This window comes from Sphaerodactylus townsendi, linkage group LG06 (genome assembly GCF_021028975.2).
Source record: "Sphaerodactylus townsendi isolate TG3544 linkage group LG06, MPM_Stown_v2.3, whole genome shotgun sequence".
NCBI classification, from domain to species: Eukaryota; Metazoa; Chordata; class Lepidosauria; order Squamata; family Sphaerodactylidae; genus Sphaerodactylus; species Sphaerodactylus townsendi.
The window spans coordinates 24,529,233-24,557,090 of NC_059430.1; the positions used below are offsets into that span (position 1 = coordinate 24,529,233).

At 43.6% G+C, this 27,858-nt stretch overlaps 1 protein-coding gene across 1 annotated transcript in view; it reads right to left on the bottom strand.

The window, feature by feature from the left end:
* Positions 1–24,413, bottom strand: part of WNT5B (Wnt family member 5B) — a 124,635-nt gene extending 100,222 nt beyond the window's left edge. The window contains exon 1 of the mRNA XM_048500216.1: positions 23,946–24,413. The gene's annotated coding sequence lies outside the window, so the exon portion shown is untranslated. The remainder of the gene's footprint in view (positions 1–23,945) is intronic.
* Positions 24,414–27,858: the final 3,445 nt, after the last annotated feature.

The window sequence follows — 27,858 nt, forward strand, 5'->3', positions numbered from 1 at the left end:
TGTAACCCAAGACCCAATTATTAAAAAAGAAACGCCACAACCCCACAACGACTGAACCAAGCCAGTTCTCCCACCATTATATATTCTCTTTAATATCTTGTTATATTGTTGGCTGCCTGATATCAGGATCTTGCCAACAAGTCAAGTCAGACTTCAGGGGCTACAGGATGTGATGACGTAGGTGACTTAACGAATGGCTATACTTCCTGAGTCAGACCTGAATCAGTGCTACGGAATGATGTTAGGATGTGGTCTCTCCTTTCCTTAAGAGAATTTAGGACACTTGACCATCTGTGGTCTTAAGAACCAGAGTCAGTTTTCATGTCTGGTAGACGAAGAGATTGCAAACATGGCCAAATGCCTGCAGCGGTAATTATATTTAATCTTGCAAAGTTTTTCCTAAGGATGCATTGGAAAGAAAGTTCTATCTCATGTTCTTCCCAAGGACATTAGAGTTCACTAAGGAGTTATAAGTCAAAGAAGTGGATTTAACATGTCCTGTCCTGCACCTGCATAACAATATGCATCCTAGAATTACCAACTGCCTGGAGAAAGAAAATTGTCCTGTACCTTTAGTAGAGGTTTAATGGGATTCACATTACCTGGGAATGTTATTTATCTCCATGCCATGAAAAACTTCAGTTGTTCAGGCTGGGGAGTCAGAATGGTGTAGTAATTAATAGCGGTTGACACTAATCTGGGAACCAGGTTTGATTCTCCACTCCTTTATATGAGCAGCAGACTCTTATCTGGTGAACTGGATGTGTTTCCTCACTCTTACACAGAAGGGCTGTGGGGGGCCTTGGGCCAATCACAGTTCTCTCAGACATCTTTCAGCCTCACCTGTCTCACAAGGTGTCTGTTGTGGGGACAAGAAAGGGAAGGAATTTGTAAGCTGCTTTGAGACTTCTCACAGGAGAGAAAAGCAAGGTATAAAACCAGACTCTTCTTGTTGGCAACCTTATATCTAATCCATATAATCTGCACATAAAATGTTCACAAATTGGTGTCACTGAATATATTTCTCTGTTAGGGCCCAGAAAAAAAAAATGAGACTGCCAAGTCATCAAATCCAAATGCTGCCCCACCACTCTTTATGGTAAAATAAATTGAAAACATATTGCAAATTAGTTGCCATCTATGGATGGCAGCATCTTCATGGTTGGTAACCTATGTCTAAATTAGCTAATATTTTCTCGAGATTACAGACTCATTTTAAATCCATAAATGATCAGTGAGCAAATTAATGAGCTATTACTTCAGATTGTTTAAGTACGATAAAGAAGGCTTATGCTCACCTATTAAAATCCAGCATTAACTCTCTTAGAAAGGTGGGGGGGGGGGGGGAGTCAAGAAACCAAGGCACATTATCTCTATGGAAGGGTTGAAGGATCGAAACAAACCGTAGTAGAAGAGGGCATTAATCTCTCCCCGCTACCTTTTCCCATCTTAACATGCCCTAAATGCAGAAAACTGCAGAAGTACCTCTATATTCTGCCCATTTTCCAAGAGAAAAAAGAAGCTTCAAGAGGGGTATGGTTTGCGCTAGGAAAATAGAATGGAGGAAAGAATTATCCCTCCCCCCCCCCCACACACACACACAATTCCACTGCCATAGCTGAGTTGGAGGGTCCCTAAAGCTGTTCGGAGATAACTCCTAAATCTTCTTTATCAAATTGAGACGGTCTCAGTCCTATACATTTCAGTGGAATTCAGTTTCAAACAAGTATATTTAAGATTGCAGCTTTACACTCAGAAAACCAGTCATGTAAACTGAAAATATTTTGCATGACATTTTCCAGCATCTCTCTGCAGCTGTTGTTAATATTTTATAAGAAAATAAGCCAATGGTGTAATAGCCAGCAGACTGCTTGAAAGTTCCCTGAGAGAAGGGTTGCTGGGTCAGAAAAAAAAATCTCCTGTTCTTTTAATGGAGATGTAATGGGTGGAACAGGATAGTTATAGTTTTAGTATGAAATTATAAAACATCATCTGATGATTGCTTGCACGTCAACCTAATACTAAAGCATGGGCATCGCAAGGATGTGTGTGTGGGGGGGGCAGTGCACTAGAGCCCCAGGCGCCACCTCCCACAGTCACATGGGGGCCCATTGCAGGGCCACCCCACTGTAGCCAGTTTCTCTGTAGTCTGAAGATGTAATTCTGGGAGATCTCCAGGCACCACCTGAAGGCTGGCAACCATATTTTCACATGAAAACTAGATGTGGCCAGGTGTCTCTTGAAGGCTGGAAGTACGGCACCTGCACGCACACATGAAATAATATTGCACAGACTTGGTGTTTACACCAATTGATATGGAACATTCTGTCAGGACTTGCTAGCTGCTGTACCCAAAACAAGACCTGAAGTGGGTGTCCTTCAGCCCTAAAGCCTCTGCAGTGAATTTTTGGAACTGGATCTGAAACTAAGGTTTGAGGTGGGTGGACCTCAGAATTCAGTGGGCTGGATGTGGTGTTCTGTTGACCAAGAGGGGACAGAAGACCAAGCTCCTAGTATTTATTTATACTTGGTTTGGCCAAGTCTTACTGCTTGCCAACTGTCCCTGTTTTCTCATGTCCACCCACACCTCTGACAAGAGACATGAAGAAGGGCCTGAGATAATGAATGTAGTGTCCAGATTGTGGGCGGGTGGTCCTTTAAGTACCCAGGTCCTAGGCCCCATAGAGCTTTATATGTCAAAATCACCACCTTGAACTGGGAGTAGAAACAAACAGTAAAGCTCATTCCGTACAGGGGCAATATGTTCCCTTTAGTCCATCCCAGATAGCAGTGTCATTGCTGTATTTTACTGAAACTGAAACTTCTGCTCTGACTTCAGGGGTAGTCGTATTTACAATACATTATTACAGCAATCTAACTTGGAGTTGGCAAGAACTTGGATTGCTGAGGCCAAATCACACTTCCCAATGAAGGGTTAAGGTTGCTGAGATAGTCAATACTGACTGAAGACACTATATACCACAGCTAGACTTGCCAATCTCCAGGTGGTGGCTGGGAATCTCCCACTATTACATCTCCAGGTGACAGGGATCAATTCACCTGGAGAAAATGGCTGCTTTAGAAGTTGAACTCTATGGCATTATACCCCACTTAAGTCCCTCCCCAAACCTCACCCTCCTTAGGCTCCACTCCCAAAATATTTCCCAGGCTGCAAACCTCCTTCTTCTAGGGGCATAGGCCAATTCTATATCCCACCCTATGCAAACCCCCTCCTTCTAGGGGTATAGGCCAATTCCATATCCCACCCTATGCAAACCCTCTCCTTCTAGGGATATAGGCCAATTCCATATCCCACCCTATGCAAACCCCCTCCTTCTAGGGGTATAGGCCAATTCTATATCCCACCCTATGCAAACCCCCTCCTTCTAGGGGTATAGGCCAATTCCATATCCCACCCTATGCAAACCCTCTCCTAGGGATATAGGCCCATAGTGGCGAACCTATGGCACTCCAGATGTTCATGGAATACAATTCCCATCAGCCCCAATTAGCCATGCTGGCAGGGGCTGATGGGAATTGTAGTTCATGAACATCTGGAGTGCCATAGGTTCGCTACCACTGGTATAGGCCAATTTCACATGCCACCCTATGCAAATCCCCTCCTTCTAGGGGTATAGGACAATTCCATATCCCACCCTATGCAAATCCCCTCCTTCTAGGGCTGTGGTGGTGAACCTTTGGCACTCCAGATGTTATGGACTACAATTCCCATCAGCCCCTGCCAGCATGGCCAGTTGGCCATGGTGGCAGGGGGTGATGGGAATTGTAGTCCATAACATCTGGAGTGCCAAAGGTTCGCCACCACTGTTCTAGGGGTATAGGCCAATTCCATATCCCACCCTATGCAAATCCCCTCCTTCTAGGGGTATAGGCCAATTCCATATCTCACCCTATGCAAACCTCCTCCTTATAGCGGCATGGGTAAATTCCATATCACACCCCAGTGCCAACCAACAATATCTCAAGGCTTAGCACAATTGAGCTTTTAAACATATCTGTATAATATCTTCAGGAATGCATTCAAAATATTTTAAAATCTTGGGTTGTTATCTTGATAGATATGCATAATTTCATATGAATATTGCATTAAAGGAAAAAGGCTAGACATGGGCAGAAATCCTAAGAACATTTGCTCTACAGTAGGTCCCAGTGACCAAAACCAGATTTACTTCTGAGGGAACCTGCTTAGGATTGCTCGCAAAGACAGCAAACCTAGGCATGTCTACTCAGAATAATACTTGGGTCTATTCAGAGGAACATATTCCCAGGAAAGTATATTTAGGACTGGAGCCTTAATGTACTTAACTTATTTGATCAAGCTTCATTGGATTCATTATTGACTCACTGGTAGGCCTGCTCTGACCTGAATGGCCCAGCCTAGCTTGAATTTAGTTGGCCCTAGTTAGTATTTAGATGGGAGATCAGTCACTAGCAAACTACCTCTGTTCATTTCTGCCTGAAAAACTCTACAGGGTCAAAATAAATTGGCTATGACTTCACTTCACCTTACACAAACACACACAGGGAAGCATTTCACTTTGTAGAGATACACTGTGTTTTGGCTTGTCTGGTCTATAATAAATACAACTAAATCTTATATTTAAAAAGTTTTTTAAGTGAATTGAACTATATACAATAATAAACACTTTTTAAAAAAACCACAATTATGGTCAATTTACAAACACACCTGTTTCAAGAGCCAGCACAAGATTATTGAGGGGTAAATGCAACCAACGAACTGATGCATGGTGCATTCAGCCAGCAGTCCTTAATGCAAGAACAGAAATATTATTATTCTATAACTGGGTCCCTATTTGCATCTGTTGAAATGCTGAAGGGTATGCAATCTACAAACGATTACGCTGTACATAGGTATTCCCTACTGTATTTAAAGACAGCACTAATATCTGTGTGCAACTATGGGTAGTTCATCAAGGTAGGTTCTAGTCACCGGCCATCATATTCCTAGTTCATTCTCCAGTAAGAATCCCCCCAAAGAATACAGGCATACTATAAATATGAAAGCGGAATTCTGTTTTCAAAACATACTCTTAGATTATGCAAAATAAACAGCATTTTCCAAATTATATAGAAAACATGCTCTCTAGAATTTAAATCCTAGAATACTGAAACAAAAAGAAAATCCACACCTGATCACTAGACGGTACTTTACCATGTAGCGGTCCCAAGTCTTGCACTCTCAAACCCCTTTATTATAGTAGAGAACCCTTTTACTCATTCCTGCTTCTCGGGTTGTCAAGTAATGGGTATTTCACAACATACGACAATGAAGTACAAAAAGGTTCCCTCCTTAAACCATTATCTTGTTAAAAAGCCTTAGAAAACATTTGGAGCAATATAATTCATGCTGGAAATGAGCCAAGTCACAAAATACCCTTGGAATTTTAATTGCCCTGATCCCTAGTTTTATTTACTATTTGAAGGGTAGCTCTAGCAGTCCAGGGTCTATATAATTCTACAAAAGGATGCTGAGTTAGTATTAACTTGCAGGGCAAAAAAGCCACCACCGACTGAGTCACCACCCAAGTAGCAGCGAGCTACTTCCTGTAGCCTTAAGGGGTGTCCCTGGAAGATTCTCCCACAAAGTAGTTAACCCCATCAGTTCTTCCTGAGCTGACAATTGTATGATAGACAGAAAACAAAACCCAGAAAGGATTTTTTTGGAGAAAAAACACTGTTTAGTTCTAATTCTCAATCTTCATCACAAATTGCACTCATGCATATATACACAATCACTCTCAAATCATACCATACTTGGAGCTCAAGTACTCTGTGATGTATATCTCCATCAATAACTGAGGCATCAATAAATGATGTACTGACCAGAGAAAGAAAGGTATTTTTAGACGGTAAAGATTAAAGTTAGCAGCCACTAAAAGATAACGGTAGTTTCCTGTGTAAGCATTGGGTCATTACTGACCCATGGGGTGAAGTCTCACCACAACACTTACTAGCCAGACTATGTTTATGGAGTGGTTTGCAATTGCCTTCTCCAGTCATCTACACATTTTCCAAACTTGGAGGGATGGAGAGCTGAGTCCACCTGAAACTGACTTCCGTAAGGATCAAACTCAGGTTGTGAGCAGAGCTTCGACGGCAGTACTGAAGTTTACCACTCTGAGCCACGGGGATCCTTAAAACAACCCAAAAAGTAATCTATGCTCTATATAGCCACTCATATTACATTCTATGTGTTTAATACTGAAACAATGTCAAGATTTTCTAAAACCTCACATAAGTGTTAATTTAAACACTAGCAAATGGACTGAAGTATGTAGACATGTACTGTCCGAGGCCTTGCAGATTCAAGTGTTACCAGGGCTGTAGGTGTAAATAACGCTTTCAGAAAAAAGGAGGTTAGTGGTGAGCTTAAAAATTTAAAAGAGATCCTGCTATATCACACTCAGGGTCTATCTGGTGATGGACTTCCAGTTAAGTTTTCTACTTCCACATTTCTAGCAAGGAATAAGGGTGAATGAAGAGCAGATGGCTTTTAAGATACAATTTCCATCATATGGAAAGGCAGAAGCATCATCATTTGACACTTAAGAAGAAAAAGGTCGAATCCATTTACAACTGGGAAAGGCAAGGCAAAGCAATGGTCTGAAACGTGCCTCCCACACAAAGACAACCATTTTCTCGTCCAAAGAACAGCTGGTTTTCGCCTAACCAGAGGCTCGTGAAGGTAAGGGGCCAGAAGCTGGTTTGAATAGAAACAAAACTGATTTATTTATGCTTACCGATATGCTCCAAAAGTTTGCTTATTAAGCTGAGCTGTCCTAACCTTTCTTTAGCTGGTGGTTCTCTGCAAGCAACATTCCTGTCTAGAGGATGTCTGTCCCATGGTTTTGCTTTTTTTGTTGTGTGTTACTCCACAACTGTTTTAACTCAGTCTTACACAGAGTCTTACACAAAAAGAGACATTTGGGGAATTCTAATCTTGCATATGATCCAGACAGGATGGATCAAATGATTTAATCTCTCTTTCCTCAACTTCAGCGATTCTCATCCAGTGACTTGTGATTCCCCAGGAGGGTCGCACAAATGGGGGAAGGGGGATCAAGAGAAAAATAAACATGTATGTGGCATACAACGTTTATTTTTATAAACATACAAATTATAAATATATACCTTAACAGTAAAACAAAGTTTACGTTTTGCAGAATCCTCTGATGAGCCATTTGTGGCTGCCTGTAATCAGTTAATTTCCATAGAGTGGGCTGAATAAAGAAATATTAACCACGCATTTGTTTACTACCTTTTTTCCTTGCAGACATCAGACAAAGAACCATAATTTCATAAACACAGCATCACAACCATGAAGCATTTAATTAATACTTTCAAAGCTTCAGTTACGAGGTCAGAACTCTCCCGATTTTGTGTAGTTTTAAACATGTGCAAGTATAGTTATAATGGTTACAGCATAAAACTATGGTCTGCGAGATATTAATTCAAATCTCTACTCTGCCATGAAGTATACAGAATGATCTTGGCTGGTTACTCTCTATGCTAGATTAACCCACCTCGCAGAGCTGTGTTAAGGACAAAATGAGGAAGGAAGAACAACAATGGCCCCCCTGAGGTCTTTGGAGAAAATGCACTCTATCCCACCCAAAGAAAAAAAATGCAGTTCTGCATTGTTCAAAGGAAGTGAAACTGGTGTAGGAAAAAAGTTCCAATATTAAAATGGCCACCGCAGATAAACTAGCTGTACCTCTGGAATCTCTTGGGCTATCAGAGCGGTTTTCTCTGCATTCTGCTCAGCGGCCCCTGAAGATTCTCCTCCACCAATCAGTTTTATTGAAATCCAGATCCCCCAATTTTTCCAAAATGGCCACCTCAGGTAAAAATGCCTGTATCTCTGGAATCCCTTGAGCTATTACAGCAGTTTTAACTCCATTCCACTTGGGGTCATGTAGGGATTGTTCTCCACACATTGTTTTTTCAAAACGCAAACCTTCCAACTTCATAATTTTTTCCTGGTCCCCTAAGATGGATGCAAAGAAAGTCCAGGAAGTGGCTGTGGATTAATTCAACATTAAGGTTCTATCTTTCTGTGAGACAAGGTACAGCTATTCTTCTGATGGAGTCTCTCTCTTTCTGAACATGGGCCCAGAGCTGCCTAGCAGGTGAATAGAAAGATTTCCCTGCTCTTACTCTGGTTTTCCAGAAAGGAGGCAAAGCCAAGCTTTCAATAGGGATCTACAAGAAGACTTGTTTCCGGGAGCAGTCCCAATGGAACAATGATTATTCTGCCCTTAGTTTGAGTAGACGGAGCAGAAGAAGAGAAGAAGTGTTTGGATTTATATCCCCCCTTTCTCTCCTGTAAGGAGACTCAAAGGGGATTACACTCTCCTCCCCCCCCCCCCACAGCAACAAACACCCTGTGAGGTAGGTGGGGCTGAGAGAGCTCTGAAGAACTGTGACTAGCCGAAGGTCACCCAGCTGGAATGTGTTGGAGTGCACAAGCTAATCTGGCTCACCAGATACGCCTCCAGGTTCTCCAGATTAGAGTGCACCTGCTCTTAACCACTGTACCATGATGGAGGCATGTGATCTGCATGGTTGGAGAGCACCTGTGACAGAAACAGTAGCACCTAAAGTAGAAAATCTGTTATGAAGAAAATTCCAGGGGCTCTCATTCCTCCTTTTACTATGTCCTAAGATTTTTAAGTGCCACATTGAATGTTAGTTGGGGGACTGCTTTCCTCAGGACTTTCCCCAATGCTGTAGGAACCATTTAATTGATAATAATTAGTGGCACAGAACATTTGGAGTAACAAAGCACTCTACTAGCATAAAAAGTGCAAGTCAAGAAAATCATTTAAAAGACATAAAAAGTTAGCCTGTGAAAGACGGTAGGCTGGTATGATTCATGCACAACTTGATGTCTAAGACAATTAAAATGTTGAGAAAACATGGTATCTAAGATCCAGTAATAAAAATGAAATGAAATATTTACTGCAGGGACCAGGTATCAAACCAGTCCCTGGTGATGTGTGAAAGGGAAAAGCTGCAGAGGGGTGTGGGAGATGACATTCATGTGGGGTGGGGTCAGAAGAATCCAGACTTTCCCACCCACAAACTAGGCTTCTGAACTGTAGGAATCCCACAGTTTTGATGTGATGTTTCTCTCAAATTTGTGAAAAATCACAGGAGGTGCATGAAAGCACCACAGTGCAATGGGGAAGGTGACAGCATCCATCTTGAGGCAAACAGTCATGTGTAAGTGACTTATGTCTTATAGCACAACCAACAAGCACACAAAGATTGGACTGGGGACAAGTCAAAAGAAGAACTCATTATTTTCCTCGCAGTCCTATCAGACACGCAATTCTTGTGCACTAAGATCTTCTGTCTTCCAAATGTCTTCTGTTTAGCTTCCTCTGTTCATGCAAACAGCAGAGTTCTTTCTCTTGCTGCCCATCTTGCCTCTGAAGAGCAGTTTGGGAGCAAGACATAGTAGTAAGTAGGCATAGAGAGGTTTCCTTCCCAGTTTACAATGAATATGATCCAAATCAGTACAACAGATTCTGATAGAGATATGGGATACAGCACGCCTCATCCTCTGCTGCTTCAGAATGTAAGGAAGGAAAATCACATATGTAAATATTCATCCCCATTTTTAAAAAATTCACCACATATGGTGAATTTAATACATCAGTAAGAAGGCTAGAATATACTCATTCTTCCTAAGTTAACTTTCCAAGGGAAGGGTGCTTTTCAGTCTTTGCATTTCCAGGGTCCTTCCAAACATGGGTGTTAAGTCAGTGTTTCCTGTGGAATTTTTCAGGTGGCTGGGGTTTCTTCTTTTCCCACCCCCCTTCCCATGCTGCCTGAAACCCACTGGAAGGTGTGCTGTCGTGGCATCATCACTGGCCTGCAGCTCTATCACCCCCACACCTACTTTGATCCATCTGTCTGTCTACTTCTTTCCTGCCCTTCACAGAAGTCCCTGAGAAACGCATGCTGCATAGTCTCCTTTCAACCATGATATATACCTACATTGTTGGTGGCAATCAGTTCACTATATGGGCACCTGAACAGATGGAACATTATAAAGAGATAAACAACAGTGAAGTGGACTGTGTCCATGGTAGCTACCATTTTCAGGCAGCCTACAGAAAAGCCATGCACTGAAATCAGCCCAGAAAAACGTTCAGGAGCAAACTAAAACGTGTAAAAACCATAATCTCTCTCTCTCTCTCCTGCCTCCCCTCCCCATCATTTTAAATAAGCAAATTAATCAACTAAAATTTAGTTGATTAATCTGTGACACCTAATGAGATTCCAATTGACAATTACATTTGTTTAATATTTGGGCTATTTTGGCTCTGACATATTACTTTAACAGAAAAAAAAGAAAACAAATATTAGAGGATTTTACAAATTAAACTATACATTGTGTCAGCAAGACCATTATAGATAATATTCAAATGTATGCAATCAATGAAAAGGCATGGAGTTAATCAGCTATCCACTCTTTAATCTGTTAACAGCCCTAAACTTACAATGGAAGATGAAGGTAGATCTGTCAGACAATCTGCAATTAAGTTCTCTTACTTAGACTCATCAGTGGTTTAAACTTTTTTTGTACTCAACCAACCATTAATTTCAAGCTTCAAGATGGGTTGATTTTTTTGAACCATAAGCAACAGTTGAATCTCAGACTCCGTTATTAAAGAAGGAGGAAAAGCCTGTCATTTTATATTTTTGTTGTTAGCAATAGTAAATATGAGCGTGCATATATACACACAGCTTGGATGATATCCCTCCTTCAAGGACATGCCGCTAGTCTAAACATGAAAGACAACTGACCAGTACACATGATCCCAAGGCTGAAAATAAGAGCTGGCTGCCCACCTTAGTCTCCATGTAATTTTTGCTGAGTGACATGTTGACCTGCACTGCAGCCCAAGGAAGGCTGAGCTATATTTAGCTCTCCTCAGCCTTTCCAAAGTACAAGCAAGGGAATAAACTGATTGAGCAAGTCTAAATGAGGAGTTTAAATAAATTGGCTTTTTAAAAATGCTGACTGATAGGATTACAAAAGCTTATAAAATCATACTAGGGCACATTTGCAGAGCTGCCAGTCTTCAACAGTATGCATATAGCCTGTAGCTGTTCTCTAATACAACCTACACCCAGTATTTAATTTCTTTTAAAAGAGAGAGAGATGCCAGAGCTGAAATCTATCTGAGAATACCACGTTCTGCTCTGCAAATGTCTACTTCCAGATGTGTGGGATCTTGCTCTATATTTACTCAGCGGTGAGGCAACAACACTCTATACCTGCTCAGAAGCACTATCCATGCTGAGTTAATCCCTGGCATTGGAAACTTATGCTAGAACAGAGAGTCAGCATGGTGTAGTGGTTAAGAGCAGGTGGATTCTAATCTGGGGAAGTGGATTTGATTCCCCACTCCTCCACCTGAGTGGCAGAGGCTTATCTGGTGAACCAGATGTGTTTCCGCACTCCTACATTCCTGCTGGGTGACCTTGGGCTAGTCATGGTTCTTCGGAACTCTTTCAGTCCCACCTACCTCACAAGGCGTCTGTTGTGGGGAGAGGAAGGGGAAGGAACTTGTAAGCCACTCTGAATCTCCTTACAGAAGAGAAAGGTGGGATATAAATCCAAACTCCTCCTCCTCCTTCTCCTTCTTCTACTTCTTCTCTGATAAACCATGAGGCTGACTGACTACAACCTCTTTCTACAAGAGCTCCCTGAACAATAAAAGAACATATGAAGAACCTGAACTCCCAAACCCTCTTGGGATGTGAACAGGCGCACTCTGCAGCCACTGCAGCAAATATCCATAAATCTCCCAAGGCACTAGGCCTGACATAGCCTTGGTAGTTCAGCACCTGTACAGCTACAAGAAAAAAAAATAGACCTTATTTACTCACCTATTCCGAACATTTCCTGCAAACAGTTTATTCAGAATGACATCATTTCTGCAGTGCTGTTATCATACCATATTTTGTAGTTTAAGTTGTACTCCAACCTACACCCTTATCCCCATGTGTAATTGGACCAAAAGTAACACTTGAACCAAAAACATTAAAGGATGAAAGTCAAGTACCCTAACCCATCCGTGGCAGTTACAGAGGGGCAAGCCAGTGCTCAGCAGTTTTGGAACAATACTATCCTGACACAGGACCACTCATCTGCAGGACATGCAGATCTCTGCTGCACAGAAAATGATTGTGTTTTTTTCTGCTGTATACCTTAACCACTACCAGCACTATTTGTTGCATGGTGTTTCTACTAGGGAGAATTTTGGTTTTCTGCTGTGTTGTTTTTATTTAGATTGTACACATGTATTTGTTCTTAATTGTTTTTAATCTCTTTTGCAAACTGCTCCAAACACAGTGTTTAAAAACTGCCATTACAGAGCTTTAAAATGAGTTCCACACATGAGTCCTATGCTGTATGCACTATCTGAAATTTCACTTGGTTAGTTAGTTTTGATTGAACACATAAAGGTCACAGGCTCTGCTCCCTGAATGGATTCAGAGTAGCTGAAGGAATCAGGTTACTGATGCAGATGTTTGCTGATGTGCCATTAGAATCTGTTGCCAGTGCACACTTTGCTATTACAGGGACAACATTACAGCATTAGGGAAGCTTCAAGCAACTCCTGACATTATGTAAAAAGTGCTTCCAGACAAACTCTGTAGACTCCTCTACATTTGACTAGTAGTACTTATTTTATCAGAGGGAAGCAGCACGGTATAACAGGATCTCATCAGATCCCAGAAGATAAACAGGGCCAGTACTTGGAAGGGAGACCTCCAAGGAAGACTCTGAGGAAGGAAATGGCAAACCACCTCTGCTTCTCCTTCGGGGATGGGGCGGGATATAAATCCAACAAAATAATGTTTTTTTAAAAATTGGCTTGAAAGTCCCTTGCTGGGATCACCATAAGCTGGTTGCATCTTGACAGCACTTATGTGCATATGTACCAGAACAAGTACACACACATATTGGTGTTTTCTTAATTGGCAGTAATAAAAAAGGACAAAAAATAAAACAAAAAGTAGGTATGCCATTATATAACTCACTGGTACTTTACAAATGTGTGCAATTTTAGATCCCATTTATAAAAAGAAACACAACAAATCTGGACGTAGCACGAAAGAACAATGGGGGGATCATCTATCTGAAGAAGGAAGGCTTAAACAATTGAGGTTTTTTAATAAACAAAATAAAATCCTGATGAATCACACAACAGAGAATTTTAAAAGTGTGCATGATATGGACAGAGTTAGGAACAATTGAAATAATAAAACCTCCATTTCAGAGACTGTATATCTGACTACAAGATGCAGAGATCAACTATCAGAAATGGATATCACCATCTTGCCCTGCTTGTGCACTCAGCGGAGGCTCGCTTTTTTTGGAGATGGTTTGCCATTGTCATCTGGCATTCCTTGGAGGTCTTCCATTCAACTACAACCCAGAGTCAGGGATGAGAGTGTGTGACTCACCCAGAAAGCTTCCATGGCACAAATAAATGGGATACTATTTGCAGGCAGAATGGTGAGCTACTTTGACAGCCAATTGAAGCTTCTCCATCCCACAGGCTGCTTCAGCTTTCTTGTTTAATTAAGCTGCTATCTTGATAGAGGGTAAGGATGATACATTTTGGAAGAACAACCATTATTGCACACAGATTCTAAACAATTGTTGATTTCAAATGGGACTTCCAAATAATGCACTTGCAGATGGGGTGCTGATTTCCCATCTTCAGGCACCACAACGCAACTTGATTTTCTTTTGAAATGTTACGAGTGCCTACCTTCAGAACGTTACCTGCAAGTAATTTTCAAAAGATGCTCTTTCATTAAAATTGAATTACAGCACTAGCTACACTGACAATACAGAACCAGACTGGGCATCAGACAGCTTATCCCACACAGCCGACCACAGCAGAAGCCACACATTCATCAAAAGTTCCCCAGGAAACCAGAAGATCTAATTAGGGAGACATTTCCGTTTTCCTTGAAGTAGTTGTAAAGGTTTGTTCACTCAGCTCCAAGGCTGCAATCAATTCAAGGAAACCAAGTCTCAAGTTACAAAATGACAGGTCCAAAATCAAACAGGGACCCCTTGGCACAGAGTGGTAAGCTGCAGTACTGCAGTCCAAGCTTTGCTATCAGATCTAAGTTTGATCCCAACGGAAGTCAGTTTCAGGTAGCCGGCTCAAAGTTGACTCAGCCTTCCATCCTTCCAAGGTTGGTAAAATGAGTATTCAGCTTGCCGGGGGTAAAGTATACACAACTGGGGAAAACAATGGCAAATCACAGAGTAAACGTGGTCTGCCTTGTACAAAGTCTGCCTAGTAAAAGTCCAACATCACTCCATGGGTTAGTAAGGACCTGACACTTATACAGGGGACTACTTTTACACTGGTATATCTATGGGGGAACAGGGGGGAACATTTCACACAAGTGCTATGAGCCTGGGTCACATGGGGGCACATTTAGGCCCCCCACTCTGCCCTCTTCCCCCACCCAGCCTTTGGCCAAACTCCCCCTCCACCAAACTCCCCCTGGCGCCCCCCCACCGCTGCTGCGCCAGCAACTGCAAAAAAAAACCCCTCAAGAAAAATATTTTCCTCCTCCAAGTAGAGCCAGCCTGCAAAACACTGGGGGCAGAGAGGTCCTCGCTCCCACTGTGTTGCCAGTCACCGCTGCTTGGATGGTGCGGAGGAAAAGGTTTGTTGTGGGGGGAGGGTTATGTTGGGGCAGGGGCAGCAGTGGGAGTTCAGTGGGGTGAGTTTGGCAGGGGCTGGACACATAGTGGCACAATGTCACTGTACCTTTAACTTCTATCACAATCAAACAGCAACCAAGCCTTAATCCTTAAGTGCTGGTGGATCATGAGAAAGGGCATTATCGGGGTGCTGTGTGGTTTCCGGGCTGTATGGCCGTGTTCTAGCAGCATTCTCTCCTGACGTTTCCAGCCACAGATGCAGGCAAAACGTCAGGAGAGAATGCTGCTAGAACACGGCCATACAGCCCGGAAACCACACAGCACCCCAGTGATTCCGGCCGTGAAAGCCTTCGACAATCCAAGGGCATTATCCTTTTGAGCATTTTCCTGAGATCTCTTTTGGAATTGTCAGCCTTGGAACACAGCTCACTATAGATTTCAAACAGCCTGTGAGAAGATTCCTAGGCCCATTGAAATGTATTTATCCAGAGACAAGGTTAGCAAACTGTAGGCGGTGAACAGCCCAGAGAGCTGTTTAGTCTCTCTTTATACAGTCAAGGTTTTTTTAAACAAGAAAAACAAACCCAAAGAAGGGGGGAATTGGCTTCCCAAAATCCCAGAGGAAACCAAACTCTAACTTACATCTGCTGAAGAAAAGGTGTGAGCAGCCAACCATGGCTGGCCCAAAACAGTCAGGAAATGCTGAAGCCAGAGCCAGAACCACAATTCAAGGCTTACCACAAGACTCCCATGTCAACTAGGGATGCAGAAGGCTGGCTGGGTAAATTTAAATTTAGACAGGTAAATATGAAAGAAAGGAGAACCAGCATTACTCAGGCATAGCCAGGTGGAAGGCGGAGGGATGTAGCAACAAAATCATTTTAGCCAGATGGGTGCACCATATAAAACCTGTAACATCAGTCTAGACCTAAAGACTGTTATGACTGCTGGATCGTACTGTCCACTCTTTGTGTTAAACAAGTGTCTAATTGCCCCTGCACTCTGCAGAGGAAAATACCTTAATTACTGTTTAATATCACATGATCTGAAAATAAAAGGGCACATTGGTTGCTGTGATTGGCATAATTTTCTGTTGCATTCAAAGTACAGGAAGGAAAGCCAGAGGACAGAAAACCAAACTAGATTGTTATTCTCCTTCCCTTCCCCAGTAATAGTCAAAGAAAAGGATCATGGTAGGATACGTGTTCTGAGTTTCTCCCCACCACCATAACAAACCACAACCAATGACATCATGTTAACACTGGGCAGAATCATGTTAATACTGAATGAGATGATGTCGCATCATGACATTTTTGATGAGCCATTATCAGAGAAAAACATTGGCGAGACACAGATCAGTAGCAACTATGCGGTTAGTGTTGGACAGGGCAGGGAAGACCTAAGGGTCAACTCCACATTCAACTGGGAGGTGAACTAGGACAATCACTCTCTTTCAATGGCTTAACTAACAGGGTTGTTGTGAGGATAACATGGGGGGGGGGAAGTAAAATGTAGGTTATTTTTGACTCTTCAGGAGAATGGTGGCATAAAAGTGTAACAGAGGCATTTCCTTCTGTATCTACATAGGTCCCTGGGTCAATTCAGTTCGGCATGGTTTCCTAACCAGTTGCTCTTACTATTCCATCCCAAGTGTCTTAAACAGCCAATATAGTGATGATAACTGGCATAGAACTAAAGAGTAAATGGCATTACACAGTTTGGGCTCTCCTCTCAATTTTGAGCATATCCTTCTTCAGTCTTCTTACTAAGAACTGCAAATACTGGATTGAATCTAAGATCTTCTGGTTGCAAAAGGTGTTTTACAGTTGAGCTATACTTGCTTTCAGAAAAGCAACGTTCAAGATGAGATGTAAAAGAAGGGATGACAGTCATTCTTTAGATTTGATTTTTTTTTAGGAATGCTCTCTTAGACCAATTTATTTTAATCTTAGCTGTCCTTTCCAGAACATTGGAGGTGAAACTGAAGCCAATCATTAGGGGTTTGGGGTGTGTGTGTGTTTGTTTAGCTCAGGGGTAGGGAACCTGCGGCTCGAGAGCAGCATGCGGCTCTTCTGCCCTTGCACTGTGGCTCCACGAGCCGAGCTGCTGGCCCCATCCTTGCCCGCCCTGGCTGGGCCGCGCCGTGGGCTTCCCCTCTCGCCTGCCCCATTGGAGAGGGGGTGGACGCTTTCCCAGCGGCCGGCAAGGCTGAGCCGCTGGCCCCATCCTTGCCCGCCCTGCAGGTAGCAGGGCGGACGCATCCATGCGCTTCTCAGAATGAGCGGAGTAAAAGGTAAAAAAACCCAATATATACAGTGTTATCTTTATTTTAAATGTCAAAAATTATTTGTGGCTCCAAGTGTTTTCTTTTCCCATGGAAAACGTGTCCAAATGGCTCTGACTGTTAAAGGTTCCCTACCCCTGGTTTAACTTTATTCAGAAGGTGCAATGCTTGAGTTTCTGCTTGAAAAGTTGATGAGTTACTATTAGAGTTACACATGACCTTGCTCCCTGACCTTTTTTTGGTTGGCTTTCTCTTGTGGCAGGCATTTTAGGGTTGTGGCCAGTGGCCACTACCCAATGTCAGAATGAAAAGGTGCCCACAGGTTCAAGAAGGTTGAGGAGCACACTGCACTAGACATCTCCTCCTCCCCCATGAAATCCTCAGAATTGTAGTTCTGTGTGGGAAGGACCTAGCAATTGCATTAGGAGCAATTCTACAGGGAGAAATTCTAAGTAGTTTTATTCCAAAGTCTCATTGCATTCACTGAGCCTCATTCCCGGGAATGTATTCTTACGACTGTAGTCACAGTAATTGCATCAGAAGCTCCAATACAATTTTCTGTATTCTCGGTAAGCTATATTTCCCAGTTTTTTAGGACAAAGATCAGCATAGTATAGATACAAGTATTTCCACCCAATTGTTGAAAGTATGCAGCAAGTGCATTTTCAGGCATTGTCCAAGTAACTATTCCAGAACTCTATTCTAGCAGCACATATGAGATGGGGTAGAGCCTTGTAGACAATGTTGAAATGCTACTATATGCATACCCCCACCATTTTAAAAAAATCTACATAGATTCTGCTCCTAGAAGGAGATGTAGCATTTGGAAACCCGCAACCAATATAGGAAGTAGTACCACCAATATCAAGCGGTTATCCATGACACTCCCAATGACATCCCTGCTGTGTTGCTATTGTATTACTGGAATTGTATTGTACATCCCTGTTGTGTTGCTATTGTATTACATTTCACCAAACAAAAAAACTGCAAGCAATCCACAAAAAAACTGCAAGCAATCCAGCCATGGTCAAGAACTTTTAAATGCCTTTTGTTTCAGTAGCAGAAACACCCAGTAATATGTTTTAATTTGCTCATTAACTAAATAGGCCTTAAAATGCTTTTTTTTTTGCCCATAGTGGTTCAAATGCTCAAAAAAGGTAATCTACGCACAAGAAAATAGCAAGCTGGAAAATGCACAAATTGTGCACACAGTACATGTGAAACAAAAGGACATTTAGAGTGCCAGAAATGATCAAGCAAAGAGGTCCTTAACTTGGCAGCACATCAAACACATATACTGCTCTGGGATTCCCTATAAGTCACAAAAAATGAGGACTTGAATATGAGTCGGAAGTGGCTTTGACCCTTCTATAAACAATGGGAGGTCAAAGTACAAAGAACACAAATGATCAGAATGAGAAGCCGTGAGAAGAACCTTTACAACTGCAACATAGTTAAGGGTTAACACCATAAAATGGAAGCACAGAGCAAGTGTGAAGACAGTCAAAGGGGAAGTGCTCTCTGTTACATACTATTACATCTAGGAAAGGGACACACTCTCAGTAGGGAGGAATCTCTCTGACGCCCTTGGGCATAAAAATATGAGAAATCTAAGGCTGAGAATGCACAAAATTTGGGGGTGGAGTTAGGCCCATTTGCTGGTCCAATTCTGTCTCCTACTCTGAATTGGTATTTGGATGTCACTAAATTTCTCCCTTTATGTATTGTTTCAACATGATGGGAAAATGGAAACTCGGTTTCATTATTTGTGTGCAGATTTACTGCCATGTTCTGTACAACAGCAGTATTTTTTTGTTATTTGTTTTTAAATCACACGAAATTCTCTGAATACTAAACCCTTACTTTTATTCCCTTTTAGCCATTTTATCCTCCTATTAACTGCAAAAAATCTCAGCTTGACATGGTCCACAAGGACTGATATACCCAGGGCCTTGTTTGCTTAAAGGTGCCCACACGGAAGTGATGTGGTATCCTAGAAGAGGGTAACAAGCAGAAGTTCATGAGCCAGATCTGACCTTCAAAAGTACATGCTTGTGTGATTTGTTCCAAACAAACTACAGATAATATTCATGCAGAAGCAGCCTGCTGAGTTCACAGTCCTAGCTAATCGGCAACTGGGTGCTGTGTGTACAGTTCTGCAACCCAGTTCAGAAGCCAGATATACATACACGCTTAACCCAGTAACAATGCTGGAATCCCACCAATCAGAGAGGGAATCAGGGACCTGCTTCCTCTTCTCCCCCAAACAACTGACTGGACAAATTCCTCCTCTTTTTATCAGGCTACTTGTGCACAGCCCCAGCTACTGCACACCCACTCTATTGAACTGGTAATTGTACAACACAACACTGAAAGAATATAATATAAGGTCTTTTCAAAACAATTCAGTGCAGTTCTTGTCAATCTGGTATGCACATAAATATCATGTTTCTGCCACAGTGCACTCCTGTAGCAAAGATCTCACATTTGCTCACCACTGTGGAAAACTATGGAAAACAATGGAAAACACAACCCTCTACCATCCCCCTTTTTTGCCATCAAGTCACAGCTGACGTATGGTGTCTCCTTTCGGCTTTCAAGGTAAGAGACATTTGGAGGTGGTTTTCTATGGTCTGCCTTTGCATAGCAACCCTGGGCATCCTTGGTGGTCTTCCATCCAAGAACTAACCAGGGCCAACCCTGCTCAGTTTCCAAGATAGCCTAGGCTACCCAGGACAGCATCCTCTGGTAATTATAGGAAATATGTTTGTCCAAGAGTCAAAGGCAACAATCAACTACTTCTGGGATACTATCAATAACAGCCTTTATATGAACTTTTTAAAAAAATCCTCTGTAGCTTTGTGGTTCTCCACCCCACCCCCTTGTACCACTGCATCCTTGGAATGCTTAACCAGAATATCTTTATTTGGAAATTTTAGGGGGAAAGGCTGCTTCCTCTTCCCTACATTGCCTTTTTTTAAAAAAGGAATCTTCACATGCACGTCCTATTATTTTCTTGCTGGCTGTTAATTATCCTACTAAGTGCATTTACAAAATATTTTTTTAAAAAAACAGGAACAAAACTGCACCATCACCACGCAATTATATGGGGATGAAGAGAAACATGAACACAAGGTAAAATTCAGAGTTACTTTTGATGAGAAAGACCCCAAATATAAGAAAATGTATTAGTGGTGAGGGGGTTGACAGCACTGACAATGCTGCCACAGAAATGGAAAGAGAAAGGCAAAAGCCACCATGATCCAAGATATACATGCTGACAGTTCTTATTGCAAAAATTATTCTGAGCAAAACAAACAATTTACAAACAAACAATTACAAACAATTTCTTACTGCAAAAATTTCTTATTGCAAAAATTATTCTGAGCAAAACAAACAATTTGCAAACAAACCATTACAAACAATTTACAAACAAACGATCACATTCTCCTGATAGGAGAATGGCTCTCGTTCAGCCCCTCCAAAGGTTCATGTCCTATCAGGTTACATTGGGCAAGTATGGATATTTATCAGTATAGGTGAGGAAACTGCAAAAGAAAAACATGTGTGATCCACAGGCACAGCCTGGAAGAAAGAAATCAGGATTACATATAATGAAATAGATGGCAACTATACTACAATTGTGCCTAAAAATCTGTACTAACAGAAAGTATTTATTCCTTCAAATAGAACTGAAAGAGGATCCATATCACTCCAGCAGTTATACACTACCAGCCCACCAGACAAACACAGCGCCGTGGTTAGAGAACTAGAGCTAACAATAAAGAACACTTAAAGGAAAAAAGCCATTGTTGGGAGTGTTTTACCAGTGTCTTGTAATCTGGGTGCTGAATCAGAATGCCAACAAACAAGTAGTAACTCCAGTCACTTATACAGTACTTTTTGTTCTTAACCAATTCTAGAGGGTCTCCTCAGAGAAAGAGTCCCTCATCCAACATCCATACAAAGAGACTAGAGTGGACATTTGAAGGGATGCTGGAAAGCACCACTAGCCAAGGGTATCCTCAATCAGCATTGGGGTCTTGTAAATTCTCACAAAGGAATGCAGAACCATCCCACAGTTTCCTGCTAGTTGTAGAATTCTTCTGCATTACTGCATGACTGTACAGCACTGGAGCCGAAAGCCTGCACTTCCAGCTCCCGGTTTACTTCTCCTGCCCCAAATCCTCACTATAATCAAATATATCCACCAGGGGAATACTCTCAGCAGCTGTGAAAAGTTTCCTCCCCACACATCAGCAATCAGCTGTATTAAGAAGGATGGAACAGGATACAGGCCAAGAGCGTTGAAGGCACAAGGAAGGCTGGAAGCCAAGCCTCTGAAAAGACAAATTATACTATAGCAAGACTTGGACCTAGTTCTCAATAAGATACAATACTACAGGAGAGGACTGACAATTCTCCATGTAAAGAATTCTATTCACTTAAAAAGCTATCAGGGAGCTCAGTTCTAGCTTATACTTGCGCTTGGCATGTTAGTTTTGCACAAGTAGGGATTTTTTAAAAATTGGTGTGAAAATATGTGACACGAGGACCGGTCAAAGGTATAAAGCTTCTATAATGCTATAGTCCTTCAAAAGCTTCATTTAAGGCAAACAGCTGCTGGGTAACACAAACATTTGTAAAAAAATTGTATAGAAGGAAAAGATGGACATGAAGAGGTGAGGCAAAAAAATAAAGGTGCTGCACTTGTTAGCCAACTGGGCAAACACATGCCATGGTGCACGCATACTAAACACATGACATGATGATACTGACAGATATCACTATTAGATGCAATTAAATAAATACGATCAAAGCCCACTCCAACCAAAGCGGCTCAGTGTTTGTTAAGGAAGACGGTCCTATCGTCTGCCTAAAATTTATGTGAGATGTAGCTGCCTTTGGCTTCTCTATCACAACAGATTAGATCCACTTGGCTATCAATTCTCTAGCTTCTTGTGGCTAGGAACATAAGAAGCCACCTCATACTCACTCCATCAGGTTATTGGTGCATTTCTCCCAGTACTGTCCATTCCAAATAGAAGAAGCGCTTCAAGTTCTCCAACCAACAGAGGTCTTCCCTGCACTGTTAACTGAGGACTTTTAAAACAAGAGATTCCTGGGAATTAACCTTAGGGTGGTATGCATAGAGTATGTCCTCTTCTTCTGAGTTACAGCCCCTGCCCTAAATGATATGTCCTGGTCTGAGAGGCAGCACTGGTTCCTCTAATCTAGCATTGCTATCTGACTGACAGCTTCTCCTCAAAACAGTAAGCAGTGATGTATTGTCGAAGGCTTTGGTTCCCCACCCTGGGACATGGACGATATATCCCACTAAACTTTCCCTTCTCACTAGACATAGTGTGAAATAGACTTTTCTCTGTGATACACCTCTGAAGATGCCAGCCACAGATGCAGGCGAAACATTAGGAACAAGATCCACCAGACCACGGCCACACAGCAAGGAAAACCCACCTCAACCAGTAAGCAGTGATGTTTCACAGCCCCAATCCAGGGATCTTGCTGCTAGAGACGTTAGGGATTGTCCAAAGATGCTCCTCTCCAGTCCCAACTCTGATGTGAACAGAAAAGGGCTCATCCCTAAAAACTGCCTAGCTGGATTTGACCAATGGTCCATTTAGTCCAGAATCATAAGTTCAACAGCAACCAAGTCAGATGTCTCTAGGGCACTCACAAACACTTCACAAAGCAGAAAGCCCTCCTTCCTTTCAATTCTGCAGAACACATTGCTTCTGAGGTCCCATTATGAAACGATAGAGAACTTTAGTTTCCAGACCTATCAGGCCAAGGGCGGGCATTAAAATGCAAAAAGGGGAAGAAAAAGGAACAACAGATGTTTCAAAGCATTTTCCTCCCAAAAACGTCTTGAGGGAACCAGAGCCAGGAGTATTCCACTGGGATTTGAAGACAGCAGACCCTTACCTTCCAAGGGCTCCTACCCCTCAGGCACTCAGTCAGCACCTTGTTAAAATTCTGGAAAGAACTGCATGACCACCCATAGTGTCCTGCCTAAGGAAGGGGCTCCAGCAGGTTCATCAAAAGACCCATCCTCTATGTTCAGCCCTGCCAGCGGCAGAAGGGGAGGTCTGGTTTACTGTCTGCAACCTGTCAGGAGGTCAGGTTCTCAGAGGCCCCTTCCGCACACGCAGAATAATGCACTTTCAATCCGCTTTCAATGTACTTTGCCACTGTGTGGAATAGCAAAATCCACTTGCAAACAATTGTGATAGTGAATTAAATGTGCATTATTCTGCACATGCAGAAGGGGCCGGACTCAGAGGCAGCAAAGTGGACCAACCTTGCCTTTGGTGGACCAGCTGAGGTAAATCCGCTCTGAGGGAAGAGGAAATATATCTGCCCCCCCCCCCCCCCCCCCCCCCCGTCAATTTGGATATTGATCCTGGAAGACCAGCCGATCTATACTTCCTGCCCATCCTGGGTCTAATTTTTGCCTCATTTCCCCCAAACTAAACGTATGTTGCAAACACATACAAAGGTTTAGTTTCATAAAACAGCCACCGTCTGCTGTTCTGGTAGATGCCCCCCCCCCCCCTTCCTTTCCCAACGAAGTCCACTTCTTAGTCCCGCTTCTCTCAGCGGTCGCAACCTCCATCCAGTCACAACAAACCCACCCCCTGCTCGGCTCACCGGGGGGGGGGGGTTCTCCTCCGTACAAGGGAACGACGACAAGGGTCACAAAATGGGGGGGGGACGACACGAAAATGGAGGGGGGGGTCTTCACTTGTCTTCATAAACTTCGCCTTAAAGCGCACGCACACGCGCGCGCACACACACAAACACACACACTTCCCCCTCCCTGGGCGGCCGCCCTGCAGGGTCCCCTCCGGCGCTGGCCCACCCGGGGGCGCCCCCTACCTGCACCTCCGCGGCTTCCCTCGACGACCACGACGGTGGCGGCAACTTTTCCTCGCCTCGAGGCAGGTAGGCAGGCAGGCAGGCGGCGGCGGCGGCAGCAGCAGCAGGTGAGTTGCCCTTCCTGACGGGGGAAGCGGCCGGCCGAGCTCGCCAAGGTCAGGGCAGCAGGGTCCGCAACTGGCGCCGCCGCCGCCTCCCCAGGCTGGCTGCTCTCCCGCGGGCTGCTGCGTCTGAACCGCTCGCGTCGCCTCAGGTCGGGCCGGCCGGACAGCAGCAGCAGCAGCAGCAGCAAGAGAATAAACCGTCGCTCCCTCCTTCCTTCCCTCCCTCCCGGAGTGGCCCTGCCCGCCCCCTCCTCTCCTCTCCTCTCCTCTCCTCGCGGGCGCTTTTGCCTCAGGCGTCCTCTTCGCAGTTTTGCAAAAGCGTCGTGCGAGCGGGACGGAGCCAGGAGAGCCGACTCCGGGGAAGGGGGGGGGGGCGCCAGCAGCCCTCCGCCCCGCCTCCCCCCACGCCCCGAGCCCGCCTTCCCCCGCACCCACCCACCCCCCACCCGCCCGCCCTGCGCTGGGGCCGACAGGGGCAACCTCCCCCGGGGCAGACCTCAGTCACCCCCCCGCCCGACGCCGCCACCGGAGATGCAGTTTCCTTCTCCCCCTCCAAATGCAGCCTCCTTGCCCAAGCCTGCAATGGGTTTCTGTTCGGTTTTTGCAGACCACCCCCCTCCTCTCCTTGGGGGAAGCCCGCTCGTGGACCCGCTCTCCCCACTCATGGTTTTCTCTCCATTCCCCCAAATTTTGTTGCCGTTGCCGGGATAATAATCCCAGTTGTCCCACCTTCCTCCCCCCCCCCTCTTCTTCCTTTGCCCATTTCTTCCCCTTCCTCAAAAATCTCTGCCTTCCAGCCGGCTCTTCACCTTTCCTGTACTCTAGAACAGGGATGGCGAACCTTTTCGGCTCAGCCGGCAGGTCAAACAGTCAGAAAATGCCTAACTTGTCCCTGCTGGCATGTCACACACCCACCCCATAACAAAAGAGAAACAATTCTTCACATATTAATTCATTTTTTAAAAATAACAGTCCAATCATGTGTGGTGCTATGGATTATATAAATAACTACAAAAACAAAATTAAAACAATCTCAGTTGTTGGTGAATGCTGACGTGTCACCCAAAACGTGGTGTGTTACCTTTGGCAGTCGTGTCACAGGTTCACAACTCTACGATCACTGCTCTAGAATAGGCATTTGCAAACTTCAAAAATCTTCCCCTCTTCCCAGAGCTATGCTTTCATTGATCCACTTCAAGCTGCTAAGATTCCTGGGACCTCCATGGACCCCAATTGCTCCAGGTTCCTCCCTCTCTGAACACACCATGCAACACCAGGACACAACTGCCCCCTCCTCAGCTCGGGTGAGACCCCCTGGTGCAGACACATGTTCAGAGCTGACACCCAGACCCTTTCTTTCATTATTCTGCCGCTCTTTTCTGTCACCTCCCTGTTGTAGATTAGTTGCTGCTGAAGCACAGAAGGTGGATGAGCATCTTCACTCCCTAAGTGTGGAACTTCATCTAAAGAGCACAGCATCTGGCTTCAACTTTGTTGGGGGTGGGATTGCATAAAATTCAATCTGATTCACATAACATGGAGCAGATCGCCCAGTACCTGTACACTCCAGGTGTGTTAGGGTTGTACTTGTACTCTTTGGGGAATGGAGTCCTAGACTGGGGCAGCTCAGGGAAATAGCCTGGTGCTTTTCCCAATGGTGCTTTCTGAGGTAAACTTGAGATGGAAGAACAAATAGCATCTCTAGAATCCTTTCTGAAATAGAAATATGCTTTTTGGTGCAGACGCCCTGGTAGAAGTAGCTGCAGATGAATTTCATTTTAAAAAAATTAACAATTACACTGAGAAGGCCACCTGGGTGAATGTCTCCAGTGCACCCAAAAGATAAATGCTGCTATGCCAAAGAATTCTTGCAGCCCCATCGGAATTCAGTAGGATTGACTACTTTGTACGATGCTTAAGGTGGCAGCATTAGTCTGTCCTTAATGACTTTGTTCCAGTTATGCTTGCCATTTATCACAGAACAATTTAATTTTTCTCCACCAATGAATATCTGTAAGCAAATTTGCAGTAAGTGGCACACATCCTAATATAATGCCTGGGCCTCATGGTACTTAAAGCAGATGTTTCTGTGTACTCCTGCCCATGTGTTCCTCACTGTATTTCAAGTGTGAATTTTGACACGGCCATTCTTCATAGGGATGTTCGTGGCTTTCACAGCTTGAATTCCTGACAGTGACTGCAGTGGCTGCTGTATCAATTTACTTTAAAGTACTTCAACATAAGGGACTGGTGAATGGGTTGGTGTTTGTTTGCTCAGCAAGCATTGTTGATCCCGCATGGTGTAGATGAGGAGAATCTTTACCAAAAGGGCCCAGAGAGTTGTGCCTGCCTTAGATACTATGGAGGTTTTGGGGGGAGAGAAAAACATATCCTTCCAGTACTATCTTAGTGCAGCAGTTGTACAGAATACCAGCCAAACTCCATAAGGTTGGAGCTTGTTCCTAATTCTGATAGGACAGATTCAATCTGAATTGGGACTCACAGTTTGTATTCCCCCACCAAGCAAGTTGGCCCCTTTTTAAAGAGCCCCCTGTCCATTTTTCTTTGAAGGCCAGCCAGGCCCCAGTACGCTTTCATATAGCTTCCCATATCAACTACCAGCCACTTGGCAATCTACCATGAGTGTGTTACTTTTGAATTCTGATTAGCCCTTTTATGAAACACTGCATGTATTTAGAATGTTAATAATTTGTACAGTAAAATCATGAATACACGAAGAGTCTGAATGTATACCCTGCTTTTCTCCACCTATGGTGTTTCAAAGCGGTTTACAAACTCCTTCCCTTCCTCACCCCACGACAGACACTCCGCTCCTCCACAGGAAACGCTGGGTGACTTTGGGCTAGTCATACTTCTCTCTGAACTGTCTCAGCTCCACCTATCTCACAAGGTGTCGTGGGGAAGGGAAGGCGACTGTAAGCCTCTTCGAGACTTTTTAAAGATAGAGAAAAGCATAATATAAAAGTCAGCCCCTCCTCCTCCTCCTCTCGAGTCTAACGGTTCTACTGCAGCTCAACACAACAACCCTCTGAAAATATTGTAATAGTTAATTGCCATTAATAAATAAATAAATTAATAATAACTATTAACAATAGCACCATATAGGCCTTGCTTTGTGTATCTTTCCTGTGTTGAAAAAGCCAAGAGGCATGCCCTGTTGGATTGTAAACAAAGCTAAACACCTCTGCCCCTTTGCTAGGAGTTTAAGCATGTGAGCCACAGATGTATACAGCAAGAGTAAAATATGGAAGCAATGAAATAATACACTGGCCAGCTGGGAAGCTGATAGGCTCACGTTATTGTCTTACTGACATTAGTAATCTCCTTTAAAAACCTAGCTTGGGTGTGTGCATTCTGGCATGCGTGCCCTGAAACCAATCCATGAAACTAGTGCAATTTGAAGAAGAGTCCCCTGATGAGGATATAAAGAGGAAACTTGGAGTAAGATGGAGTGCACAAGGGTGGAACAACCAGCGCTGGGCTTGATGCCCAACTCTCTCTCCGTGCCAGAATTGACACTATGAAAGACAACAGAATCTCCTGCACAACGCAGTGATTTACAAATCCACCCAGCCAAACACTGTTCCCCACATCTGTTTCACTGAAGGCCGAACTCCTTTGTGCACATCAACAGGATCTAATCTGTATTAAAACAGCCTATACTAACATGATTTAGGGACAGCAGCCTGACATCTTGCAGCTACTACTGCTAGTGGGTCTCATATTGTCAAACCAGAATCTCAAAGGTTTCCAACTGTGGCATTTCAGATGTTGTCATGCCCCCACAG